The following is a 17,066-nucleotide window of genomic DNA, read 5'->3' as shown; positions in this document are numbered from 1 at the left end:
ACATTTAAAAAACCGCTCCCCGGCGGGGAATCGAACCCCGGTCTCTCGCGTGACAGGCGAGGATACTCACCACTATACTACCGAGGATGAATAAAAGTTGGTTATCTCAGTTTTTCAAACTTATAGTACTTCTATCCGAATTTTTTTCGCTAAGTCCCGGAGCATGCGCGATAGTCACTAATTAAATGAAAAAGTAACCCAATAAAATACTCTACGCTAGAAATAATGGTCAAGGCGATTTCTGAACCCTTTACTTTTCGAGAAACGTTATTGGTTTTACAAAAAATGTGCACGATTTTGAGAGTCAAAGAAACGAGATCGTACGGGTTGCACCGGCCGGGAATCGAACCCGGACCTCCCGCTTGGAAGGCTAGAATTCTACCATTGAACTACCGATGCTTGCATAGGTCACACTTCGATATGACACACAAAAGAAGCCTAGATTAGTATACATATAATAAACCGCTCCCCGGCGGGGAATCGAACCCCGGTCTCTCGCGTGACAGGCGAGGATACTCACCACTATACTACCGAGGATGAGTAAAATTGGTTATCTCAGTTTTTTAAACTTATAGTACTTCTATCCGAATTTTTTTCGCTAAGTCCCGGAGCATGCGCGATAGTCACTAATTAAATGAAAAAGTGAGTTTGAAGAAAAAGAAACCCAATAAAATACTCTACGCTAGAAATAATAGTCAAGGCGATTTCTGAACCCTTTACTTTTCGAGAAACGTTATTGGTTTTACAAAAAATGTGCACGATTTTGAGAGTCAAAGAAACGAGATCGTACGGCTTGCACCGGCCGGGAATCGAACCCGGACCTCCCGCTTGGAAGGCGAGAATTCTACCATTGAACTACCGATGCTTGCATAGGTCACACTTCGATATGACACACAAAAGAAGCCTAGATTAGTATACATTTAAAAAACCGCTCCCCGGCGGGGAATCGAACCCCGGTCTCTCGCGTGACAGGCGAGGATACTCACCACTATACTACCGAGGATGAATAAAAGTTGGTTATCTCAGTTTTTCAAACTTATAGTACTTCTATCCGAATTTTTTTCGCTAAGTCCCGGAGCATGCGCGATAGTCACTAATTAAATGAAAAAGTGAGTTTGAAGAAAAAGAAACCCAATAAAATACTCTACGCTAGAAATAATAGTCAAGGCGATTTCTGAACCCTTTACTTTTCGAGAAACGTTATTGGTTTTACAAAAAATGTGCACGATTTTGAGAGTCAAAGAAACGAGATCGTACGGGTTGCACCGGCCGGGAATCGAACCCGGACCTCCCGCTTGGAAGGCTAGAATTCTACCATTGAACTACCGATGCTTGCATAGGTCACACTTCGATATGACACACAAAAGAAGCCTAGATTAGTATACATATAATAAACCGCTCCCCGGCGGGGAATCGAACCCCGGTCTCTCGCGTGACAGGCGAGGATACTCACCACTATACTACCGAGGATGAGTAAAATTGGTTATCTCAGTTTTTTAAACTTATAGTACTTCTATCCGAATTTTTTTCGCTAAGTCCCGGAGCATGCGCGATAGTCACTAATTAAATGAAAAAGTGAGTTTGAAGAAAAAGAAACCCAATAAAATACTCTACGCTAGAAATAATAGTCAAGGCGATTTCTGAACCCTTTACTTTTCGAGAAACGTTATTGGTTTTACAAAAAATGTGCACGATTTTGAGAGTCAAAGAAACGAGATCGTACGGCTTGCACCGGCCGGGAATCGAACCCGGACCTCCCGCTTGGAAGGCGAGAATTCTACCATTGAACTACCGATGCTTGCATAGGTCACACTTCGATATGACACACAAAAGAAGCCTAGATTAGTATACATTTAAAAAACCGCTCCCCGGCGGGGAATCGAACCCCGGTCTCTCGCGTGACAGGCGAGGATACTCACCACTATACTACCGAGGATGAATAAAAGTTGGTTATCTCAGTTTTTCAAACTTATAGTACTTCTATCCGAATTTTTTTCGCTAAGTCCCGGAGCATGCGCGATAGTCACTAATTAAATGAAAAAGTGAGTTTGAAGAAAAAGAAACCCAATAAAATACTCTACGCTAGAAATAATGGTCAAGGCGATTTCTGAACCCTTTACTTTTCGAGAAACGTTATTGGTTTTACAAAAAATGTGCACGATTTTGAGAGTCAAAGAAACGAGATCGTACGGGTTGCACCGGCCGGGAATCGAACCCGGACCTCCCGCTTGGAAGGCTAGAATTCTACCATTGAACTACCGATGCTTGCATAGGTCACACTTCGATATGACACACAAAAGAAGCCTAGATTAGTATACATATAATAAACCGCTCCCCGGCGGGGAATCGAACCCCGGTCTCTCGCGTGACAGGCGAGGATACTCACCACTATACTACCGAGGATGAGTAAAATTGGTTATCTCAGTTTTTTAAACTTATAGTACTTCTATCCGAATTTTTTTCGCTAAGTCCCGGAGCATGCGCGATAGTCACTAATTAAATGAAAAAGTGAGTTTGAAGAAAAAGTAACCCAATAAAATACTCTACGCTAGAAATAATAGTCAAGGCGATTTCTGAACCCTTTACTTTTCGAGAAACGTTATTGGTTTTACAAAAAATGTGCACGATTTTGAGAGTCAAAGAAACGAGATCGTACGGCTTGCACCGGCCGGGAATCGAACCCGGACCTCCCGCTTGGAAGGCGAGAATTCTACCATTGAACTACCGATGCTTGCATAGGTCACACTTCGATATGACACACAAAAGAAGCCTAGATTAGTATACATTTAAAAAACCGCTCCCCGGCGGGGAATCGAACCCCGGTCTCTCGCGTGACAGGCGAGGATACTCACCACTATACTACCGAGGATGAATAAAAGTTGGTTATCTCAGTTTTTCAAACTTATAGTACTTCTATCCGAATTTTTTTCGCTAAGTCCCGGAGCATGCGCGATAGTCACTAATTAAATGAAAAAGTGAGTTTGAAGAAAAAGTAACCCAATAAAATACTCTACGCTAGAAATAATGGTCAAGGCGATTTCTGAACCCTTTACTTTTCGAGAAACGTTATTGGTTTTACAAAAAATGTGCACGATTTTGAGAGTCAAAGAAACGAGATCGTACGGGTTGCACCGGCCGGGAATCGAACCCGGACCTCCCGCTTGGAAGGCTAGAATTCTACCATTGAACTACCGATGCTTGCATAGGTCACACTTCGATATGACACACAAAAGAAGCCTAGATTAGTATACATATAATAAACCGCTCCCCGGCGGGGAATCGAACCCCGGTCTCTCGCGTGACAGGCGAGGATACTCACCACTATACTACCGAGGATGAGTAAAATTGGTTATCTCAGTTTTTTAAACTTATAATACTTCTATCCGAATTTTTTTCGCTAAGTCCCGGAGCATGCGCGATAGTCACTAATTAAATGAAAAAGTAACCCAATAAAATACTCTACGCTAGAAATAATGGTCAAGGCGATTTCTGAATCCTTTACTTTTCGAGAAACGTTATTGGTTTTACAAAAAATGTGCACGATTTTGAGAGTCAAAGAAACGAGATCGTACGGGTTGCACCGGCCGGGAATCGAACCCGGACCTCCCGCTTGGAAGGCGAGAATTCTACCATTGAACTACCGATGCTTGCATAGGTCACACTTCGATATGACACACAAAAGAAGCCTAGATTAGTATACATATAATAAACCGCTCCCCGGCGGGGAATCGAACCCCGGTCTCTCGCGTGACAGGCGAGGATACTCACCACTATACTACCGAGGATGAGTAAAAGTTGGTTATCTCAGTTTTTTAAACTTATAGTACTTCTATCCGAATTTTTTTCGCTAAGTCCCGGAGCATGCGCGATAGTCACTAATTAAATGAAAAAGTGAGTTTGAAGAAAAAGAAACCCAATAAAATACTCTACGCTAGAAATAATGGTCAAGGCGATTTCTGAACCCTTTACTTTTCGAGAAACGTTATTGGTTTTACAAAAAATGTGCACGATTTTGAGAGTCAAAGAAACGAGATCGTACGGGTTGCACCGGCCGGGAATCGAACCCGGACCTCCCGCTTGGAAGGCTAGAATTCTACCATTGAACTACCGATGCTTGCATAGGTCACACTTCGATATGACACACAAAAGAAGCCTAGATTAGTATACATATAATAAACCGCTCCCCGGCGGGGAATCGAACCCCGGTCTCTCGCGTGACAGGCGAGGATACTCACCACTATACTACCGAGGATGAGTAAAATTGGTTATCTCAGTTTTTTAAACTTATAGTACTTCTATCCGAATTTTTTTCGCAAAGTCCCGGAGCATGCGCGATAGTCAGTAATTAAATGGAAAAGTGAGTTTGAAGAAAAAGTAACCCAATAAAATACTCTACGCTAGAAATAATGGTCTAAGCGATTTCTGAACACTTTACTTTTCGAGAAACGTTATTGGTTTTACAAAAAATGTGCACGATTTTGAGAGTCAAAGAAACGAGATCGTACGGGTTGCACCGGCCGGGAATCGAACCCGGACCTCCCGCTTGGAAGGCGAGAATTCTACCATTGAACTACCGATGCTTGCATAGGTCACACTTCGATATGACACACAAAAGAAGCCTAGATTAGTATACATATAATAAACCGCTCCCCGGCGGGGAATCGAACCCCGGTCTCTCGCGTGACAGGCGAGGATACTCACCACTATACTACCGAGGATGAGTAAAATTGGTTATCTCAGTTTTTTAAACTTATAGTACTTCTATCCGAATTTTTTTCGCTAAGTCCCGGAGCATGCGCGATAGTCACTAATTAAATGAAAAAGTGAGTTTGAAGAAAAAGAAACCCAATAAAATACTCTACGCTAGAAATAATGGTCAAGGCGATTTCTGAACCCTTTACTTTTCGAGAAACGTTATTGGTTTTACAAAAAATGTGCACGATTTTGAGAGTCAAAGAAACGAGATCGTACGGGTTGCACCGGCCGGGAATCGAACCCGGACCTCCCGCTTGGAAGGCTAGAATTCTACCATTGAACTACCGATGCTTGCATAGGTCACACTTCGATATGACACACAAAAGAAGCCTAGATTAGTATACATATAATAAACCGCTCCCCGGCGGGGAATCGAACCCCGGTCTCTCGCGTGACAGGCGAGGATACTCACCACTATACTACCGAGGATGAGTAAAATTGGTTATCTCAGTTTTTTAAACTTATAGTACTTCTATCCGAATTTTTTTCGCAAAGTCCCGGAGCATGCGCGATAGTCAGTAATTAAATGGAAAAGTGAGTTTGAAGAAAAAGTAACCCAATAAAATACTCTACGCTAGAAATAATGGTCTAAGCGATTTCTGAACACTTTACTTTTCGAGAAACGTTATTGGTTTTACAAAAAATGTGCACGATTTTGAGAGTCAAAGAAACGAGATCGTACGGGTTGCACCGGCCGGGAATCGAACCCGGACCTCCCGCTTGGAAGGCGAGAATTCTACCATTGAACTACCGATGCTTGCATAGGTCACACTTCGATATGACACACAAAAGAAGCCTAGATTAGTATACATATAATAAACCGCTCCCCGGCGGGGAATCGAACCCCGGTCTCTCGCGTGACAGGCGAGGATACTCACCACTATACTACCGAGGATGAGTAAAATTGGTTATCTCAGTTTTTTAAACTTATAGTACTTCTATCCGAATTTTTTTCGCTAAGTCCCGGAGCATGCGCGATAGTCACTAATTAAATGAAAAAGTGAGTTTGAAGAAAAAGAAACCCAATAAAATACTCTACGCTAGAAATAATGGTCAAGGCGATTTCTGAACCCTTTACTTTTCGAGAAACGTTATTGGTTTTACAAAAAATGTGCACGATTTTGAGAGTCAAAGAAACGAGATCGTACGGGTTGCACCGGCCGGGAATCGAACCCGGACCTCCCGCTTGGAAGGCTAGAATTCTACCATTGAACTACCGATGCTTGCATAGGTCACACTTCGATATGACACACAAAAGAAGCCTAGATTAGTATACATATAATAAACCGCTCCCCGGCGGGGAATCGAACCCCGGTCTCTCGCGTGACAGGCGAGGATACTCACCACTATACTACCGAGGATGAGTAAAATTGGTTATCTCAGTTTTTTAAACTTATAGTACTTCTATCCGAATTTTTTTCGCAAAGTCCCGGAGCATGCGCGATAGTCAGTAATTAAATGGAAAAGTGAGTTTGAAGAAAAAGTAACCCAATAAAATACTCTACGCTAGAAATAATGGTCTAAGCGATTTCTGAACACTTTACTTTTCGAGAAACGTTATTGGTTTTACAAAAAATGTGCACGATTTTGAGAGTCAAAGAAACGAGATCGTACGGGTTGCACCGGCCGGGAATCGAACCCGGACCTCCCGCTTGGAAGGCGAGAATTCTACCATTGAACTACCGATGCTTGCATAGGTCACACTTCGATATGACACACAAAAGAAGCCTAGATTAGTATACATATAATAAACCGCTCCCCGGCGGGGAATCGAACCCCGGTCTCTCGCGTGACAGGCGAGGATACTCACCACTATACTACCGAGGATGAGTAAAATTGGTTATCTCAGTTTTTTAAACTTATAGTACTTCTATCCGAATTTTTTTCGCTAAGTCCCGGAGCATGCGCGATAGTCACTAATTAAATGAAAAAGTGAGTTTGAAGAAAAAGAAACCCAATAAAATACTCTACGCTAGAAATAATGGTCAAGGCGATTTCTGAACCCTTTACTTTTCGAGAAACGTTATTGGTTTTACAAAAAATGTGCACGATTTTGAGAGTCAAAGAAACGAGATCGTACGGGTTGCACCGGCCGGGAATCGAACCCGGACCTCCCGCTTGGAAGGCTAGAATTCTACCATTGAACTACCGATGCTTGCATAGGTCACACTTCGATATGACACACAAAAGAAGCCTAGATTAGTATACATATAATAAACCGCTCCCCGGCGGGGAATCGAACCCCGGTCTCTCGCGTGACAGGCGAGGATACTCACCACTATACTACCGAGGATGAGTAAAATTGGTTATCTCAGTTTTTTAAACTTATAGTACTTCTATCCGAATTTTTTTCGCTAAGTCCCGGAGCATGCGCGATAGTCACTAATTAAATGAAAAAGTGAGTTTGAAGAAAAAGAAACCCAATAAAATACTCTACGCTAGAAATAATGGTCAAGGCGATTTCTGAACCCTTTACTTTTCGAGAAACGTTATTGGTTTTACAAAAAATGTGCACGATTTTGAGAGTCAAAGAAACGAGATCGTACGGGTTGCACCGGCCGGGAATCGAACCCGGACCTCCCGCTTGGAAGGCTAGAATTCTACCATTGAACTACCGATGCTTGCATAGGTCACACTTCGATATGACACACAAAAGAAGCCTAGATTAGTATACATATAATAAACCGCTCCCCGGCGGGGAATCGAACCCCGGTCTCTCGCGTGACAGGCGAGGATACTCACCACTATACTACCGAGGATGAGTAAAATTGGTTATCTCAGTTTTTTAAACTTATAGTACTTCTATCCGAATTTTTTTCGCAAAGTCCCGGAGCATGCGCGATAGTCAGTAATTAAATGGAAAAGTGAGTTTGAAGAAAAAGTAACCCAATAAAATACTCTACGCTAGAAATAATGGTCTAAGCGATTTCTGAACACTTTACTTTTCGAGAAACGTTATTGGTTTTACAAAAAATGTGCACGATTTTGAGAGTCAAAGAAACGAGATCGTACGGGTTGCACCGGCCGGGAATCGAACCCGGACCTCCCGCTTGGAAGGCGAGAATTCTACCATTGAACTACCGATGCTTGCATAGGTCACACTTCGATATGACACACAAAAGAAGCCTAGATTAGTATACATATAATAAACCGCTCCCCGGCGGGGAATCGAACCCCGGTCTCTCGCGTGACAGGCGAGGATACTCACCACTATACTACCGAGGATGAGTAAAATTGGTTATCTCAGTTTTTTAAACTTATAGTACTTCTATCCGAATTTTTTTCGCTAAGTCCCGGAGCATGCGCGATAGTCACTAATTAAATGAAAAAGTGAGTTTGAAGAAAAAGAAACCCAATAAAATACTCTACGCTAGAAATAATGGTCAAGGCGATTTCTGAACCCTTTACTTTTCGAGAAACGTTATTGGTTTTACAAAAAATGTGCACGATTTTGAGAGTCAATGAAACGAGATCGTACGGGTTGCACCGGCCGGGAATCGAACCCGGACCTCCCGCTTGGAAGGCTAGAATTCTACCATTGAACTACCGATGCTTGCATAGGTCACACTTCGATATGACACACAAAAGAAGCCTAGATTAGTATACATATAATAAACCGCTCCCCGGCGGGGAATCGAACCCCGGTCTCTCGCGTGACAGGCGAGGATACTCACCACTATACTACCGAGGATGAGTAAAATTGGTTATCTCAGTTTTTTAAACTTATAGTACTTCTATCCGAATTTTTTTCGCTAAGTCCCGGAGCATGCGCGATAGTCACTAATTAAATGAAAAAGTGAGTTTGAAGAAAAAGAAACCCAATAAAATACTCTACGCTAGAAATAATAGTCAAGGCGATTTCTGAACCCTTTACTTTTCGAGAAACGTTATTGGTTTTACAAAAAATGTGCACGATTTTGAGAGTCAAAGAAACGAGATCGTACGGCTTGCACCGGCCGGGAATCGAACCCGGACCTCCCGCTTGGAAGGCGAGAATTCTACCATTGAACTACCGATGCTTGCATAGGTCACACTTCGATATGACACACAAAAGAAGCCTAGATTAGTATACATATAATAAACCGCTCCCCGGCGGGGAATCGAACCCCGGTCTCTCGCGTGACAGGCGAGGATACTCACCACTATACTACCGAGGATGAGTAAAAGTTGGTTATCTCAGTTTTTTAAACTTATAGTACTTCTATCCGAATTTTTTTCGCTAAGTCCCGGAGCATGCGCGATAGTCACTAATTAAATGAAAAAGTGAGTTTGAAGAAAAAGAAACCCAATAAAATACTCTACGCTAGAAATAATGGTCAAGGCGATTTCTGAACCCTTTACTTTTCGAGAAACGTTATTGGTTTTACAAAAAATGTGCACGATTTTGAGAGTCAAAGAAACGAGATCGTTCGGGTTGCACCAGCCGGGAATCGAACCAGAACCTCCCGCTTGGAAGGCGATAATTCTACCATTGAACTACCGATGCTTGCATAGGTCACACTTCGATATGACACACAAAAGAAGCCTAGATTATTATACATATAATAAACCGCTCCCCGGCGGGGAATCGAACCCCGGTCTCTCGCGTGACAGGCGAGGATACTCACCACTATACTACCGAGGATGAGTAAAAGTTGGTTATCTCAGTTTTTTAAACTTATAGTACTTCTATCCGAATTTTTTTCGCTAAGTCCCGGAGCATGCGCGATAGTCACTAATTAAATGAAAAAGTGAGTTTGAAGAAAAAGTAACCCAATAAAATACTCTACGCTAGAAATAATGGTCAAGGCGATTTCTGAATCCTTTACTTTTCGAGAAACGTTATTGGTTTTACAAAAAATGTGCACGATTTTGAGAGTCAAAGAAACGAGATCGTACGGGTTGCACCGGCCGGGAATCGAACCCGGACCTCCCGCTTGGAAGGCGAGAATTCTACCATTGAACTACCGATGCTTGCATAGGTCACACTTCGATATGACACACAAAAGAAGCCTAGATTAGTATACATATAATAAACCGCTCCCCGGCGGGGAATCGAACCCCGGTCTCTCGCGTGACAGGCGAGGATACTCACCACTATACTACCGAGGATGAGTAAAAGTTGGTTATCTCAGTTTTTTAAACTTATAGTACTTCTATCCGAACTTTTTTCGCTAAGTCCCGGAGCATGCGCGATAGTCACTAATTAAATGAAAAAGTGAGTTTGAAGAAAAAGAAACCCAATAAAATACTCTACGCTAGAAATAATGGTCAAGGCGATTTCTGAACCCTTTACTTTTCGAGAAACGTTATTGGTTTTACAAAAAATGTGCACGATTTTGAGAGTCAAAGAAACGGGATCGTACGGCTTGCACCGGCCGGGAATCGAACCCGGACCTCCCGCTTGGAAGGCGAGAATTCTACCATTGAACTACCGATGCTTGCATAGGTCACACTTCGATATGACACACAAAAGAAGCCTAGATTAGTATACATTTAAAAAACCGCTCCCCGGCGGGGAATCGAACCCCGGTCTCTCGCGTGACAGGCGAGGATACTCACCACTATACTACCGAGGATGAATAAAAGTTGGTTATCTCAGTTTTTCAAACTTATAGTACTTCTATCCGAATTTTTTTCGCTAAGTCCCGGAGCATGCGCGATAGTCACTAATTAAATGAAAAAGTGAGTTTGAAGAAAAAGTAACCCAATAAAATACTCTACGCTAGAAATAATGGTCAAGGCGATTTCTGAACCCTTTACTTTTCGAGAAACGTTATTGGTTTTACAAAAAATGTGCACGATTTTGAGAGTCAAAGAAACGAGATCGTACGGGTTGCACCGGCCGGGAATCGAACCCGGACCTCCCGCTTGGAAGCCAAGAATTCTACCATTGAACTACCGATGCTTGCATAGGTCACACTTCGATATGACACACAAAAGAAGCCTAGATTAGTATACATATAATAAACCGCTCCCCGGCGGGGAATCGAACCCCGGTCTCTCGCTTGACAGGCGAGGATACTCACCACTATACTACCGAGCATGAATGAAAGCTGGTTATCTCAGTTTTTTAAACTTATAGTACTTCTATCCGAATTTTTTTCGCAAAGTCCCGGAGCATGTGCAATAGTCAGTAATTAAATGGAAAAGTGAGTTTGAAGAAAAAGTAACCCTATTAAATACTCTACGCTAGAAATAATGGTCTAAGCGATTTCTGAACACTTTACTTTTCGAGAAACGTTATTGGTTTTACAAAAAATGTGCACGATTTTGAGAGTCAAAGAAACGAGATCGTACGGGTTGCACCGGCCGGGAATCGAACCCGGACCTCCCGCTTGGAAGGCGAGAATTCTACCATTGAACTACCGATGCTTGCATAGGTCACACTTCGATATGACACACAAAAGAAGCCTAGATTAGTATACATATAATAAACCGCTCCCCGGCGGGGAATCGAACCCCGGTCTCTCGCGTGACAGGCGAGGATACTCACCACTATACTACCGAGGATGAGTAAAAGTTGGTTATCTCAGTTTTTTAAACTTATAGTACTTCTATCCGAACTTTTTTCGCTAAGTCCCGGAGCATGCGCGATAGTCACTAATTAAATGAAAAAGTGAGTTTGAAGAAAAAGAAACCCAATAAAATACTCTACGCTAGAAATAATGGTCAAGGCGATTTCTGAACCCTTTACTTTTCGAGAAACGTTATTGGTTTTACAAAAAATGTGCACGATTTTGAGAGTCAAAGAAACGAGATCGTACGGGTTGCACCAGCCGGGAATCGAACCCGGACCTCCCGCTTGGAAGGCGATAATTCTACCATTGAACTACCGATGCTTGCATAGGTCACACTTCGATATGACACACAAAAGAAGCCTAGATTATTATACATATAATAAACCGCTCCCCGGCGGGGAATCGAACCCCGGTCTCTCGCGTGACAGGCGAGGATACTCACCACTATACTACCGAGGATGAGTAAAAGTTGGTTATCTCAGTTTTTTAAACTTATAGTACTTCTATCCGAATTTTTTTCGCTAAGTCCCGGAGCATGCGCGATAGTCACTAATTAAATGAAAAAGTGAGTTTGAAGAAAAAGTAACCCAATAAAATACTCTACGCTAGAAATAATGGTCAAGGCGATTTCTGAATCCTTTACTTTTCGAGAAACGTTATTGGTTTTACAAAAAATGTGCACGATTTTGAGAGTCAAAGAAACGAGATCGTACGGGTTGCACCGGCCGGGAATCGAACCCGGACCTCCCGCTTGGAAGGCGAGAATTCTACCATTGAACTACCGATGCTTGCATAGGTCACACTTCGATATGACACACAAAAGAAGCCTAGATTAGTATACATATAATAAACCGCTCCCCGGCGGGGAATCGAACCCCGGTCTCTCGCGTGACAGGCGAGGATACTCACCACTATACTACCGAGGATGAGTAAAAGTTGGTTATCTCAGTTTTTTAAACTTATAGTACTTCTATCCGAACTTTTTTCGCTAAGTCCCGGAGCATGCGCGATAGTCACTAATTAAATGAAAAAGTGAGTTTGAAGAAAAAGAAACCCAATAAAATACTCTACGCTAGAAATAATGGTCAAGGCGATTTCTGAACCCTTTACTTTTCGAGAAACGTTATTGGTTTTACAAAAAATGTGCACGATTTTGAGAGTCAAAGAAACGAGATCGTACGGGTTGCACCAGCCGGGAATCGAACCCGGACCTCCCGCTTGGAAGGCGATAATTCTACCATTGAACTACCGATGCTTGCATAGGTCACACTTCGATATGACACACAAAAGAAGCCTAGATTATTATACATATAATAAACCGCTCCCCGGCGGGGAATCGAACCCCGGTCTCTCGCGTGACAGGCGAGGATACTCACCACTATACTACCGAGGATGAGTAAAAGTTGGTTATCTCAGTTTTTTAAACTTATAGTACTTCTATCCGAATTTTTTTCGCTAAGTCCCGGAGCATGCGCGATAGTCACTAATTAAATGAAAAAGTGAGTTTGAAGAAAAAGTAACCCAATAAAATACTCTACGCTAGAAATAATGGTCAAGGCGATTTCTGAACCCTTTACTTTTCGAGAAACGTTATTGGTTTTACAAAAAATGTGCACGATTTTGAGAGTCAAAGAAACGAGATCGTACGGGTTGCACCGGCCGGGAATCGAACCCGGACCTCCCGCTTGGAAGCCAAGAATTCTACCATTGAACTACCGATGCTTGCATAGGTCACACTTCGATATGACACACAAAAGAAGCCTAGATTAGTATACATATAATAAACCGCTCCCCGGCGGGGAATCGAACCCCGGTCTCTCGCTTGACAGGCGAGGATACTCACCACTATACTACCGAGCATGAATGAAAGCTGGTTATCTCAGTTTTTTAAACTTATAGTACTTCTATCCGAATTTTTTTCGCAAAGTCCCGGAGCATGTGCAATAGTCAGTAATTAAATGGAAAAGTGAGTTTGAAGAAAAAGTAACCCTATTAAATACTCTACGCTAGAAATAATGGTCTAAGCGATTTCTGAACACTTTACTTTTCGAGAAACGTTATTGGTTTTACAAAAAATGTGCACGATTTTGAGAGTCAAAGAAACGAGATCGTACGGGTTGCACCGGCCGGGAATCGAACCCGGACCTCCCGCTTGGAAGGCGAGAATTCTACCATTGAACTACCGATGCTTGCATAGGTCACACTTCGATATGACACACAAAAGAAGCCTAGATTAGTATACATATAATAAACCGCTCCCCGGCGGGGAATCGAACCCCGGTCTCTCGCGTGACAGGCGAGGATACTCACCACTATACTACCGAGGATGAGTAAAAGTTGGTTATCTCAGTTTTTTAAACTTATAGTACTTCTATCCGAACTTTTTTCGCTAAGTCCCGGAGCATGCGCGATAGTCACTAATTAAATGAAAAAGTGAGTTTGAAGAAAAAGAAACCCAATAAAATACTCTACGCTAGAAATAATGGTCAAGGCGATTTCTGAACCCTTTACTTTTCGAGAAACGTTATTGGTTTTACAAAAAATGTGCACGATTTTGAGAGTCAAAGAAACGAGATCGTACGGGTTGCACCAGCCGGGAATCGAACCCGGACCTCCCGCTTGGAAGGCGATAATTCTACCATTGAACTACCGATGCTTGCATAGGTCACACTTCGATATGACACACAAAAGAAGCCTAGATTATTATACATATAATAAACCGCTCCCCGGCGGGGAATCGAACCCCGGTCTCTCGCGTGACAGGCGAGGATACTCACCACTATACTACCGAGGATGAGTAAAAGTTGGTTATCTCAGTTTTTTAAACTTATAGTACTTCTATCCGAATTTTTTTCGCTAAGTCCCGGAGCATGCGCGATAGTCACTAATTAAATGAAAAAGTGAGTTTGAAGAAAAAGTAACCCAATAAAATACTCTACGCTAGAAATAATGGTCAAGGCGATTTCTGAATCCTTTACTTTTCGAGAAACGTTATTGGTTTTACAAAAAATGTGCACGATTTTGAGAGTCAAAGAAACGAGATCGTACGGGTTGCACCGGCCGGGAATCGAACCCGGACCTCCCGCTTGGAAGGCGAGAATTCTACCATTGAACTACCGATGCTTGCATAGGTCACACTTCGATATGACACACAAAAGAAGCCTAGATTAGTATACATATAATAAACCGCTCCCCGGCGGGGAATCGAACCCCGGTCTCTCGCGTGACAGGCGAGGATACTCACCACTATACTACCGAGGATGAGTAAAAGTTGGTTATCTCAGTTTTTTAAACTTATAGTACTTCTATCCGAACTTTTTTCGCTAAGTCCCGGAGCATGCGCGATAGTCACTAATTAAATGAAAAAGTGAGTTTGAAGAAAAAGAAACCCAATAAAATACTCTACGCTAGAAATAATGGTCAAGGCGATTTCTGAACCCTTTACTTTTCGAGAAACGTTATTGGTTTTACAAAAAATGTGCACGATTTTGAGAGTCAAAGAAACGAGATCGTACGGGTTGCACCAGCCGGGAATCGAACCCGGACCTCCCGCTTGGAAGGCGATAATTCTACCATTGAACTACCGATGCTTGCATAGGTCACACTTCGATATGACACACAAAAGAAGCCTAGATTATTATACATATAATAAACCGCTCCCCGGCGGGGAATCGAACCCCGGTCTCTCGCGTGACAGGCGAGGATACTCACCACTATACTACCGAGGATGAGTAAAATTGGTTATCTCAGTTTTTTAAACTTATAGTACTTCTATCCGAATTTTTTTCGCAAAGTCCCGGAGCATGCGCGATAGTCAGTAATTAAATGGAAAAGTGAGTTTGAAGAAAAAGTAACCCAATAAAATACTCTACGCTAGAAATAATGGTCTAAGCGATTTCTGAACACTTTACTTTTCGAGAAACGTTATTGGTTTTACAAAAAATGTGCACGATTTTGAGAGTCAAAGAAACGAGATCGTACGGGTTGCACCGGCCGGGAATCGAACCCGGACCTCCCGCTTGGAAGGCGAGAATTCTACCATTGAACTACCGATGCTTGCATAGGTCACACTTCGATATGACACACAAAAGAAGCCTAGATTAGTATACATATAATAAACCGCTCCCCGGCGGGGAATCGAACCCCGGTCTCTCGCGTGACAGGCGAGGATACTCACCACTATACTACCGAGGATGAGTAAAATTGGTTATCTCAGTTTTTTAAACTTATAGTACTTCTATCCGAATTTTTTTCGCTAAGTCCCGGAGCATGCGCGATAGTCACTAATTAAATGAAAAAGTGAGTTTGAAGAAAAAGAAACCCAATAAAATACTCTACGCTAGAAATAATGGTCAAGGCGATTTCTGAACCCTTTACTTTTCGAGAAACGTTATTGGTTTTACAAAAAATGTGCACGATTTTGAGAGTCAAAGAAACGAGATCGTACGGGTTGCACCGGCCGGGAATCGAACCCGGACCTCCCGCTTGGAAGGCTAGAATTCTACCATTGAACTACCGATGCTTGCATAGGTCACACTTCGATATGACACACAAAAGAAGCCTAGATTAGTATACATATAATAAACCGCTCCCCGGCGGGGAATCGAACCCCGGTCTCTCGCGTGACAGGCGAGGATACTCACCACTATACTACCGAGGATGAGTAAAATTGGTTATCTCAGTTTTTTAAACTTATAGTACTTCTATCCGAATTTTTTTCGCAAAGTCCCGGAGCATGCGCGATAGTCAGTAATTAAATGGAAAAGTGAGTTTGAAGAAAAAGTAACCCAATAAAATACTCTACGCTAGAAATAATGGTCTAAGCGATTTCTGAACACTTTACTTTTCGAGAAACGTTATTGGTTTTACAAAAAATGTGCACGATTTTGAGAGTCAAAGAAACGAGATCGTACGGGTTGCACCGGCCGGGAATCGAACCCGGACCTCCCGCTTGGAAGGCGAGAATTCTACCATTGAACTACCGATGCTTGCATAGGTCACACTTCGATATGACACACAAAAGAAGCCTAGATTAGTATACATATAATAAACCGCTCCCCGGCGGGGAATCGAACCCCGGTCTCTCGCGTGACAGGCGAGGATACTCACCACTATACTACCGAGGATGAGTAAAATTGGTTATCTCAGTTTTTTAAACTTATAGTACTTCTATCCGAATTTTTTTCGCTAAGTCCCGGAGCATGCGCGATAGTCACTAATTAAATGAAAAAGTGAGTTTGAAGAAAAAGAAACCCAATAAAATACTCTACGCTAGAAATAATGGTCAAGGCGATTTCTGAACCCTTTACTTTTCGAGAAACGTTATTGGTTTTACAAAAAATGTGCACGATTTTGAGAGTCAAAGAAACGAGATCGTACGGGTTGCACCGGCCGGGAATCGAACCCGGACCTCCCGCTTGGAAGGCTAGAATTCTACCATTGAACTACCGATGCTTGCATAGGTCACACTTCGATATGACACACAAAAGAAGCCTAGATTAGTATACATATAATAAACCGCTCCCCGGCGGGGAATCGAACCCCGGTCTCTCGCGTGACAGGCGAGGATACTCACCACTATACTACCGAGGATGAGTAAAATTGGTTATCTCAGTTTTTTAAACTTATAGTACTTCTATCCGAATTTTTTTCGCAAAGTCCCGGAGCATGCGCGATAGTCAGTAATTAAATGGAAAAGTGAGTTTGAAGAAAAAGTAACCCAATAAAATACTCTACGCTAGAAATAATGGTCTAAGCGATTTCTGAACACTTTACTTTTCGAGAAACGTTATTGGTTTTACAAAAAATGTG

The 17,066-nt window shown here is 42.5% G+C and overlaps 73 non-coding genes across 73 annotated transcripts; all 73 read right to left on the bottom strand.

Moving 5' to 3' along the window:
• Nucleotides 1-15: 15 nt before the first annotated feature.
• Nucleotides 16-87, bottom strand: TRNAD-GUC (transfer RNA aspartic acid (anticodon GUC)). The gene has a single exon. It is a non-coding gene; the product is annotated as a tRNA-Asp (tRNA).
• Nucleotides 88-328: 241 nt separating this feature from the next.
• On the bottom strand, nt 329-399 carry TRNAG-UCC (transfer RNA glycine (anticodon UCC)). Its single transcript has one exon. It is a non-coding gene; the product is annotated as a tRNA-Gly (tRNA).
• A 66-nt stretch (nt 400-465) lies between these two features.
• Nucleotides 466-537, bottom strand: TRNAD-GUC (transfer RNA aspartic acid (anticodon GUC)). Its single transcript has one exon. It is a non-coding gene; the product is annotated as a tRNA-Asp (tRNA).
• Nucleotides 538-794: 257 nt separating this feature from the next.
• On the bottom strand, nt 795-865 carry TRNAG-UCC (transfer RNA glycine (anticodon UCC)). Its single transcript has one exon. It is a non-coding gene; the product is annotated as a tRNA-Gly (tRNA).
• A 66-nt stretch (nt 866-931) lies between these two features.
• Nucleotides 932-1,003, bottom strand: TRNAD-GUC (transfer RNA aspartic acid (anticodon GUC)). The gene has a single exon. It is a non-coding gene; the product is annotated as a tRNA-Asp (tRNA).
• A 258-nt stretch (nt 1,004-1,261) lies between these two features.
• Nucleotides 1,262-1,332, bottom strand: TRNAG-UCC (transfer RNA glycine (anticodon UCC)). Its single transcript has one exon. It is a non-coding gene; the product is annotated as a tRNA-Gly (tRNA).
• A 66-nt stretch (nt 1,333-1,398) lies between these two features.
• On the bottom strand, nt 1,399-1,470 carry TRNAD-GUC (transfer RNA aspartic acid (anticodon GUC)). Its single transcript has one exon. It is a non-coding gene; the product is annotated as a tRNA-Asp (tRNA).
• A 257-nt stretch (nt 1,471-1,727) lies between these two features.
• On the bottom strand, nt 1,728-1,798 carry TRNAG-UCC (transfer RNA glycine (anticodon UCC)). The gene has a single exon. It is a non-coding gene; the product is annotated as a tRNA-Gly (tRNA).
• A 66-nt stretch (nt 1,799-1,864) lies between these two features.
• Nucleotides 1,865-1,936, bottom strand: TRNAD-GUC (transfer RNA aspartic acid (anticodon GUC)). The gene has a single exon. It is a non-coding gene; the product is annotated as a tRNA-Asp (tRNA).
• Nucleotides 1,937-2,194: 258 nt separating this feature from the next.
• TRNAG-UCC (transfer RNA glycine (anticodon UCC)) lies at nt 2,195-2,265 on the bottom strand. Its single transcript has one exon. It is a non-coding gene; the product is annotated as a tRNA-Gly (tRNA).
• Nucleotides 2,266-2,331: 66 nt separating this feature from the next.
• TRNAD-GUC (transfer RNA aspartic acid (anticodon GUC)) lies at nt 2,332-2,403 on the bottom strand. Its single transcript has one exon. It is a non-coding gene; the product is annotated as a tRNA-Asp (tRNA).
• Nucleotides 2,404-2,660: 257 nt separating this feature from the next.
• Nucleotides 2,661-2,731, bottom strand: TRNAG-UCC (transfer RNA glycine (anticodon UCC)). Its single transcript has one exon. It is a non-coding gene; the product is annotated as a tRNA-Gly (tRNA).
• A 66-nt stretch (nt 2,732-2,797) lies between these two features.
• On the bottom strand, nt 2,798-2,869 carry TRNAD-GUC (transfer RNA aspartic acid (anticodon GUC)). Its single transcript has one exon. It is a non-coding gene; the product is annotated as a tRNA-Asp (tRNA).
• Nucleotides 2,870-3,127: 258 nt separating this feature from the next.
• TRNAG-UCC (transfer RNA glycine (anticodon UCC)) lies at nt 3,128-3,198 on the bottom strand. The gene has a single exon. It is a non-coding gene; the product is annotated as a tRNA-Gly (tRNA).
• Nucleotides 3,199-3,264: 66 nt separating this feature from the next.
• TRNAD-GUC (transfer RNA aspartic acid (anticodon GUC)) lies at nt 3,265-3,336 on the bottom strand. Its single transcript has one exon. It is a non-coding gene; the product is annotated as a tRNA-Asp (tRNA).
• A 240-nt stretch (nt 3,337-3,576) lies between these two features.
• Nucleotides 3,577-3,647, bottom strand: TRNAG-UCC (transfer RNA glycine (anticodon UCC)). Its single transcript has one exon. It is a non-coding gene; the product is annotated as a tRNA-Gly (tRNA).
• A 66-nt stretch (nt 3,648-3,713) lies between these two features.
• Nucleotides 3,714-3,785, bottom strand: TRNAD-GUC (transfer RNA aspartic acid (anticodon GUC)). The gene has a single exon. It is a non-coding gene; the product is annotated as a tRNA-Asp (tRNA).
• Nucleotides 3,786-4,043: 258 nt separating this feature from the next.
• On the bottom strand, nt 4,044-4,114 carry TRNAG-UCC (transfer RNA glycine (anticodon UCC)). Its single transcript has one exon. It is a non-coding gene; the product is annotated as a tRNA-Gly (tRNA).
• A 66-nt stretch (nt 4,115-4,180) lies between these two features.
• On the bottom strand, nt 4,181-4,252 carry TRNAD-GUC (transfer RNA aspartic acid (anticodon GUC)). Its single transcript has one exon. It is a non-coding gene; the product is annotated as a tRNA-Asp (tRNA).
• Nucleotides 4,253-4,509: 257 nt separating this feature from the next.
• On the bottom strand, nt 4,510-4,580 carry TRNAG-UCC (transfer RNA glycine (anticodon UCC)). The gene has a single exon. It is a non-coding gene; the product is annotated as a tRNA-Gly (tRNA).
• A 66-nt stretch (nt 4,581-4,646) lies between these two features.
• On the bottom strand, nt 4,647-4,718 carry TRNAD-GUC (transfer RNA aspartic acid (anticodon GUC)). Its single transcript has one exon. It is a non-coding gene; the product is annotated as a tRNA-Asp (tRNA).
• Nucleotides 4,719-4,975: 257 nt separating this feature from the next.
• On the bottom strand, nt 4,976-5,046 carry TRNAG-UCC (transfer RNA glycine (anticodon UCC)). Its single transcript has one exon. It is a non-coding gene; the product is annotated as a tRNA-Gly (tRNA).
• A 66-nt stretch (nt 5,047-5,112) lies between these two features.
• TRNAD-GUC (transfer RNA aspartic acid (anticodon GUC)) lies at nt 5,113-5,184 on the bottom strand. Its single transcript has one exon. It is a non-coding gene; the product is annotated as a tRNA-Asp (tRNA).
• A 257-nt stretch (nt 5,185-5,441) lies between these two features.
• TRNAG-UCC (transfer RNA glycine (anticodon UCC)) lies at nt 5,442-5,512 on the bottom strand. Its single transcript has one exon. It is a non-coding gene; the product is annotated as a tRNA-Gly (tRNA).
• Nucleotides 5,513-5,578: 66 nt separating this feature from the next.
• TRNAD-GUC (transfer RNA aspartic acid (anticodon GUC)) lies at nt 5,579-5,650 on the bottom strand. Its single transcript has one exon. It is a non-coding gene; the product is annotated as a tRNA-Asp (tRNA).
• A 257-nt stretch (nt 5,651-5,907) lies between these two features.
• TRNAG-UCC (transfer RNA glycine (anticodon UCC)) lies at nt 5,908-5,978 on the bottom strand. The gene has a single exon. It is a non-coding gene; the product is annotated as a tRNA-Gly (tRNA).
• A 66-nt stretch (nt 5,979-6,044) lies between these two features.
• TRNAD-GUC (transfer RNA aspartic acid (anticodon GUC)) lies at nt 6,045-6,116 on the bottom strand. Its single transcript has one exon. It is a non-coding gene; the product is annotated as a tRNA-Asp (tRNA).
• A 257-nt stretch (nt 6,117-6,373) lies between these two features.
• Nucleotides 6,374-6,444, bottom strand: TRNAG-UCC (transfer RNA glycine (anticodon UCC)). Its single transcript has one exon. It is a non-coding gene; the product is annotated as a tRNA-Gly (tRNA).
• A 66-nt stretch (nt 6,445-6,510) lies between these two features.
• TRNAD-GUC (transfer RNA aspartic acid (anticodon GUC)) lies at nt 6,511-6,582 on the bottom strand. The gene has a single exon. It is a non-coding gene; the product is annotated as a tRNA-Asp (tRNA).
• Nucleotides 6,583-6,839: 257 nt separating this feature from the next.
• TRNAG-UCC (transfer RNA glycine (anticodon UCC)) lies at nt 6,840-6,910 on the bottom strand. The gene has a single exon. It is a non-coding gene; the product is annotated as a tRNA-Gly (tRNA).
• Nucleotides 6,911-6,976: 66 nt separating this feature from the next.
• TRNAD-GUC (transfer RNA aspartic acid (anticodon GUC)) lies at nt 6,977-7,048 on the bottom strand. The gene has a single exon. It is a non-coding gene; the product is annotated as a tRNA-Asp (tRNA).
• Nucleotides 7,049-7,305: 257 nt separating this feature from the next.
• Nucleotides 7,306-7,376, bottom strand: TRNAG-UCC (transfer RNA glycine (anticodon UCC)). The gene has a single exon. It is a non-coding gene; the product is annotated as a tRNA-Gly (tRNA).
• A 66-nt stretch (nt 7,377-7,442) lies between these two features.
• On the bottom strand, nt 7,443-7,514 carry TRNAD-GUC (transfer RNA aspartic acid (anticodon GUC)). The gene has a single exon. It is a non-coding gene; the product is annotated as a tRNA-Asp (tRNA).
• Nucleotides 7,515-7,771: 257 nt separating this feature from the next.
• Nucleotides 7,772-7,842, bottom strand: TRNAG-UCC (transfer RNA glycine (anticodon UCC)). The gene has a single exon. It is a non-coding gene; the product is annotated as a tRNA-Gly (tRNA).
• Nucleotides 7,843-7,908: 66 nt separating this feature from the next.
• TRNAD-GUC (transfer RNA aspartic acid (anticodon GUC)) lies at nt 7,909-7,980 on the bottom strand. Its single transcript has one exon. It is a non-coding gene; the product is annotated as a tRNA-Asp (tRNA).
• Nucleotides 7,981-8,237: 257 nt separating this feature from the next.
• Nucleotides 8,238-8,308, bottom strand: TRNAG-UCC (transfer RNA glycine (anticodon UCC)). Its single transcript has one exon. It is a non-coding gene; the product is annotated as a tRNA-Gly (tRNA).
• A 66-nt stretch (nt 8,309-8,374) lies between these two features.
• On the bottom strand, nt 8,375-8,446 carry TRNAD-GUC (transfer RNA aspartic acid (anticodon GUC)). The gene has a single exon. It is a non-coding gene; the product is annotated as a tRNA-Asp (tRNA).
• A 257-nt stretch (nt 8,447-8,703) lies between these two features.
• Nucleotides 8,704-8,774, bottom strand: TRNAG-UCC (transfer RNA glycine (anticodon UCC)). Its single transcript has one exon. It is a non-coding gene; the product is annotated as a tRNA-Gly (tRNA).
• Nucleotides 8,775-8,840: 66 nt separating this feature from the next.
• On the bottom strand, nt 8,841-8,912 carry TRNAD-GUC (transfer RNA aspartic acid (anticodon GUC)). The gene has a single exon. It is a non-coding gene; the product is annotated as a tRNA-Asp (tRNA).
• A 258-nt stretch (nt 8,913-9,170) lies between these two features.
• TRNAG-UCC (transfer RNA glycine (anticodon UCC)) lies at nt 9,171-9,241 on the bottom strand. The gene has a single exon. It is a non-coding gene; the product is annotated as a tRNA-Gly (tRNA).
• A 66-nt stretch (nt 9,242-9,307) lies between these two features.
• On the bottom strand, nt 9,308-9,379 carry TRNAD-GUC (transfer RNA aspartic acid (anticodon GUC)). Its single transcript has one exon. It is a non-coding gene; the product is annotated as a tRNA-Asp (tRNA).
• Nucleotides 9,380-9,637: 258 nt separating this feature from the next.
• On the bottom strand, nt 9,638-9,708 carry TRNAG-UCC (transfer RNA glycine (anticodon UCC)). The gene has a single exon. It is a non-coding gene; the product is annotated as a tRNA-Gly (tRNA).
• A 66-nt stretch (nt 9,709-9,774) lies between these two features.
• On the bottom strand, nt 9,775-9,846 carry TRNAD-GUC (transfer RNA aspartic acid (anticodon GUC)). Its single transcript has one exon. It is a non-coding gene; the product is annotated as a tRNA-Asp (tRNA).
• A 258-nt stretch (nt 9,847-10,104) lies between these two features.
• Nucleotides 10,105-10,175, bottom strand: TRNAG-UCC (transfer RNA glycine (anticodon UCC)). Its single transcript has one exon. It is a non-coding gene; the product is annotated as a tRNA-Gly (tRNA).
• A 66-nt stretch (nt 10,176-10,241) lies between these two features.
• Nucleotides 10,242-10,313, bottom strand: TRNAD-GUC (transfer RNA aspartic acid (anticodon GUC)). The gene has a single exon. It is a non-coding gene; the product is annotated as a tRNA-Asp (tRNA).
• A 258-nt stretch (nt 10,314-10,571) lies between these two features.
• TRNAG-UCC (transfer RNA glycine (anticodon UCC)) lies at nt 10,572-10,642 on the bottom strand. The gene has a single exon. It is a non-coding gene; the product is annotated as a tRNA-Gly (tRNA).
• A 66-nt stretch (nt 10,643-10,708) lies between these two features.
• TRNAD-GUC (transfer RNA aspartic acid (anticodon GUC)) lies at nt 10,709-10,780 on the bottom strand. The gene has a single exon. It is a non-coding gene; the product is annotated as a tRNA-Asp (tRNA).
• Nucleotides 10,781-11,038: 258 nt separating this feature from the next.
• Nucleotides 11,039-11,109, bottom strand: TRNAG-UCC (transfer RNA glycine (anticodon UCC)). The gene has a single exon. It is a non-coding gene; the product is annotated as a tRNA-Gly (tRNA).
• A 66-nt stretch (nt 11,110-11,175) lies between these two features.
• On the bottom strand, nt 11,176-11,247 carry TRNAD-GUC (transfer RNA aspartic acid (anticodon GUC)). Its single transcript has one exon. It is a non-coding gene; the product is annotated as a tRNA-Asp (tRNA).
• A 258-nt stretch (nt 11,248-11,505) lies between these two features.
• TRNAG-UCC (transfer RNA glycine (anticodon UCC)) lies at nt 11,506-11,576 on the bottom strand. Its single transcript has one exon. It is a non-coding gene; the product is annotated as a tRNA-Gly (tRNA).
• Nucleotides 11,577-11,642: 66 nt separating this feature from the next.
• TRNAD-GUC (transfer RNA aspartic acid (anticodon GUC)) lies at nt 11,643-11,714 on the bottom strand. Its single transcript has one exon. It is a non-coding gene; the product is annotated as a tRNA-Asp (tRNA).
• Nucleotides 11,715-11,972: 258 nt separating this feature from the next.
• On the bottom strand, nt 11,973-12,043 carry TRNAG-UCC (transfer RNA glycine (anticodon UCC)). Its single transcript has one exon. It is a non-coding gene; the product is annotated as a tRNA-Gly (tRNA).
• A 66-nt stretch (nt 12,044-12,109) lies between these two features.
• TRNAD-GUC (transfer RNA aspartic acid (anticodon GUC)) lies at nt 12,110-12,181 on the bottom strand. Its single transcript has one exon. It is a non-coding gene; the product is annotated as a tRNA-Asp (tRNA).
• A 258-nt stretch (nt 12,182-12,439) lies between these two features.
• TRNAG-UCC (transfer RNA glycine (anticodon UCC)) lies at nt 12,440-12,510 on the bottom strand. Its single transcript has one exon. It is a non-coding gene; the product is annotated as a tRNA-Gly (tRNA).
• Nucleotides 12,511-12,576: 66 nt separating this feature from the next.
• TRNAD-GUC (transfer RNA aspartic acid (anticodon GUC)) lies at nt 12,577-12,648 on the bottom strand. Its single transcript has one exon. It is a non-coding gene; the product is annotated as a tRNA-Asp (tRNA).
• Nucleotides 12,649-12,906: 258 nt separating this feature from the next.
• Nucleotides 12,907-12,977, bottom strand: TRNAG-UCC (transfer RNA glycine (anticodon UCC)). The gene has a single exon. It is a non-coding gene; the product is annotated as a tRNA-Gly (tRNA).
• A 66-nt stretch (nt 12,978-13,043) lies between these two features.
• TRNAD-GUC (transfer RNA aspartic acid (anticodon GUC)) lies at nt 13,044-13,115 on the bottom strand. The gene has a single exon. It is a non-coding gene; the product is annotated as a tRNA-Asp (tRNA).
• A 258-nt stretch (nt 13,116-13,373) lies between these two features.
• On the bottom strand, nt 13,374-13,444 carry TRNAG-UCC (transfer RNA glycine (anticodon UCC)). The gene has a single exon. It is a non-coding gene; the product is annotated as a tRNA-Gly (tRNA).
• A 66-nt stretch (nt 13,445-13,510) lies between these two features.
• On the bottom strand, nt 13,511-13,582 carry TRNAD-GUC (transfer RNA aspartic acid (anticodon GUC)). The gene has a single exon. It is a non-coding gene; the product is annotated as a tRNA-Asp (tRNA).
• A 258-nt stretch (nt 13,583-13,840) lies between these two features.
• Nucleotides 13,841-13,911, bottom strand: TRNAG-UCC (transfer RNA glycine (anticodon UCC)). The gene has a single exon. It is a non-coding gene; the product is annotated as a tRNA-Gly (tRNA).
• Nucleotides 13,912-13,977: 66 nt separating this feature from the next.
• On the bottom strand, nt 13,978-14,049 carry TRNAD-GUC (transfer RNA aspartic acid (anticodon GUC)). The gene has a single exon. It is a non-coding gene; the product is annotated as a tRNA-Asp (tRNA).
• A 258-nt stretch (nt 14,050-14,307) lies between these two features.
• Nucleotides 14,308-14,378, bottom strand: TRNAG-UCC (transfer RNA glycine (anticodon UCC)). The gene has a single exon. It is a non-coding gene; the product is annotated as a tRNA-Gly (tRNA).
• Nucleotides 14,379-14,444: 66 nt separating this feature from the next.
• Nucleotides 14,445-14,516, bottom strand: TRNAD-GUC (transfer RNA aspartic acid (anticodon GUC)). The gene has a single exon. It is a non-coding gene; the product is annotated as a tRNA-Asp (tRNA).
• Nucleotides 14,517-14,774: 258 nt separating this feature from the next.
• TRNAG-UCC (transfer RNA glycine (anticodon UCC)) lies at nt 14,775-14,845 on the bottom strand. Its single transcript has one exon. It is a non-coding gene; the product is annotated as a tRNA-Gly (tRNA).
• Nucleotides 14,846-14,911: 66 nt separating this feature from the next.
• TRNAD-GUC (transfer RNA aspartic acid (anticodon GUC)) lies at nt 14,912-14,983 on the bottom strand. Its single transcript has one exon. It is a non-coding gene; the product is annotated as a tRNA-Asp (tRNA).
• Nucleotides 14,984-15,240: 257 nt separating this feature from the next.
• TRNAG-UCC (transfer RNA glycine (anticodon UCC)) lies at nt 15,241-15,311 on the bottom strand. The gene has a single exon. It is a non-coding gene; the product is annotated as a tRNA-Gly (tRNA).
• Nucleotides 15,312-15,377: 66 nt separating this feature from the next.
• Nucleotides 15,378-15,449, bottom strand: TRNAD-GUC (transfer RNA aspartic acid (anticodon GUC)). Its single transcript has one exon. It is a non-coding gene; the product is annotated as a tRNA-Asp (tRNA).
• Nucleotides 15,450-15,706: 257 nt separating this feature from the next.
• Nucleotides 15,707-15,777, bottom strand: TRNAG-UCC (transfer RNA glycine (anticodon UCC)). Its single transcript has one exon. It is a non-coding gene; the product is annotated as a tRNA-Gly (tRNA).
• Nucleotides 15,778-15,843: 66 nt separating this feature from the next.
• On the bottom strand, nt 15,844-15,915 carry TRNAD-GUC (transfer RNA aspartic acid (anticodon GUC)). The gene has a single exon. It is a non-coding gene; the product is annotated as a tRNA-Asp (tRNA).
• Nucleotides 15,916-16,172: 257 nt separating this feature from the next.
• On the bottom strand, nt 16,173-16,243 carry TRNAG-UCC (transfer RNA glycine (anticodon UCC)). Its single transcript has one exon. It is a non-coding gene; the product is annotated as a tRNA-Gly (tRNA).
• Nucleotides 16,244-16,309: 66 nt separating this feature from the next.
• On the bottom strand, nt 16,310-16,381 carry TRNAD-GUC (transfer RNA aspartic acid (anticodon GUC)). The gene has a single exon. It is a non-coding gene; the product is annotated as a tRNA-Asp (tRNA).
• Nucleotides 16,382-16,638: 257 nt separating this feature from the next.
• Nucleotides 16,639-16,709, bottom strand: TRNAG-UCC (transfer RNA glycine (anticodon UCC)). Its single transcript has one exon. It is a non-coding gene; the product is annotated as a tRNA-Gly (tRNA).
• A 66-nt stretch (nt 16,710-16,775) lies between these two features.
• TRNAD-GUC (transfer RNA aspartic acid (anticodon GUC)) lies at nt 16,776-16,847 on the bottom strand. Its single transcript has one exon. It is a non-coding gene; the product is annotated as a tRNA-Asp (tRNA).
• Nucleotides 16,848-17,066: the final 219 nt, after the last annotated feature.

Source organism: Phalangium opilio, unplaced genomic scaffold (genome assembly GCF_054372755.1).
Source record: "Phalangium opilio isolate 3A_F unplaced genomic scaffold, DU_Popi_V2 ptg000352l_1, whole genome shotgun sequence".
Classification (NCBI taxonomy): Eukaryota; Metazoa; Arthropoda; class Arachnida; order Opiliones; family Phalangiidae; genus Phalangium; species Phalangium opilio.
The sequence above is the reverse complement of the archived record's forward strand: the minus strand, read 5'-3'. Positions and strand labels throughout refer to the sequence as shown.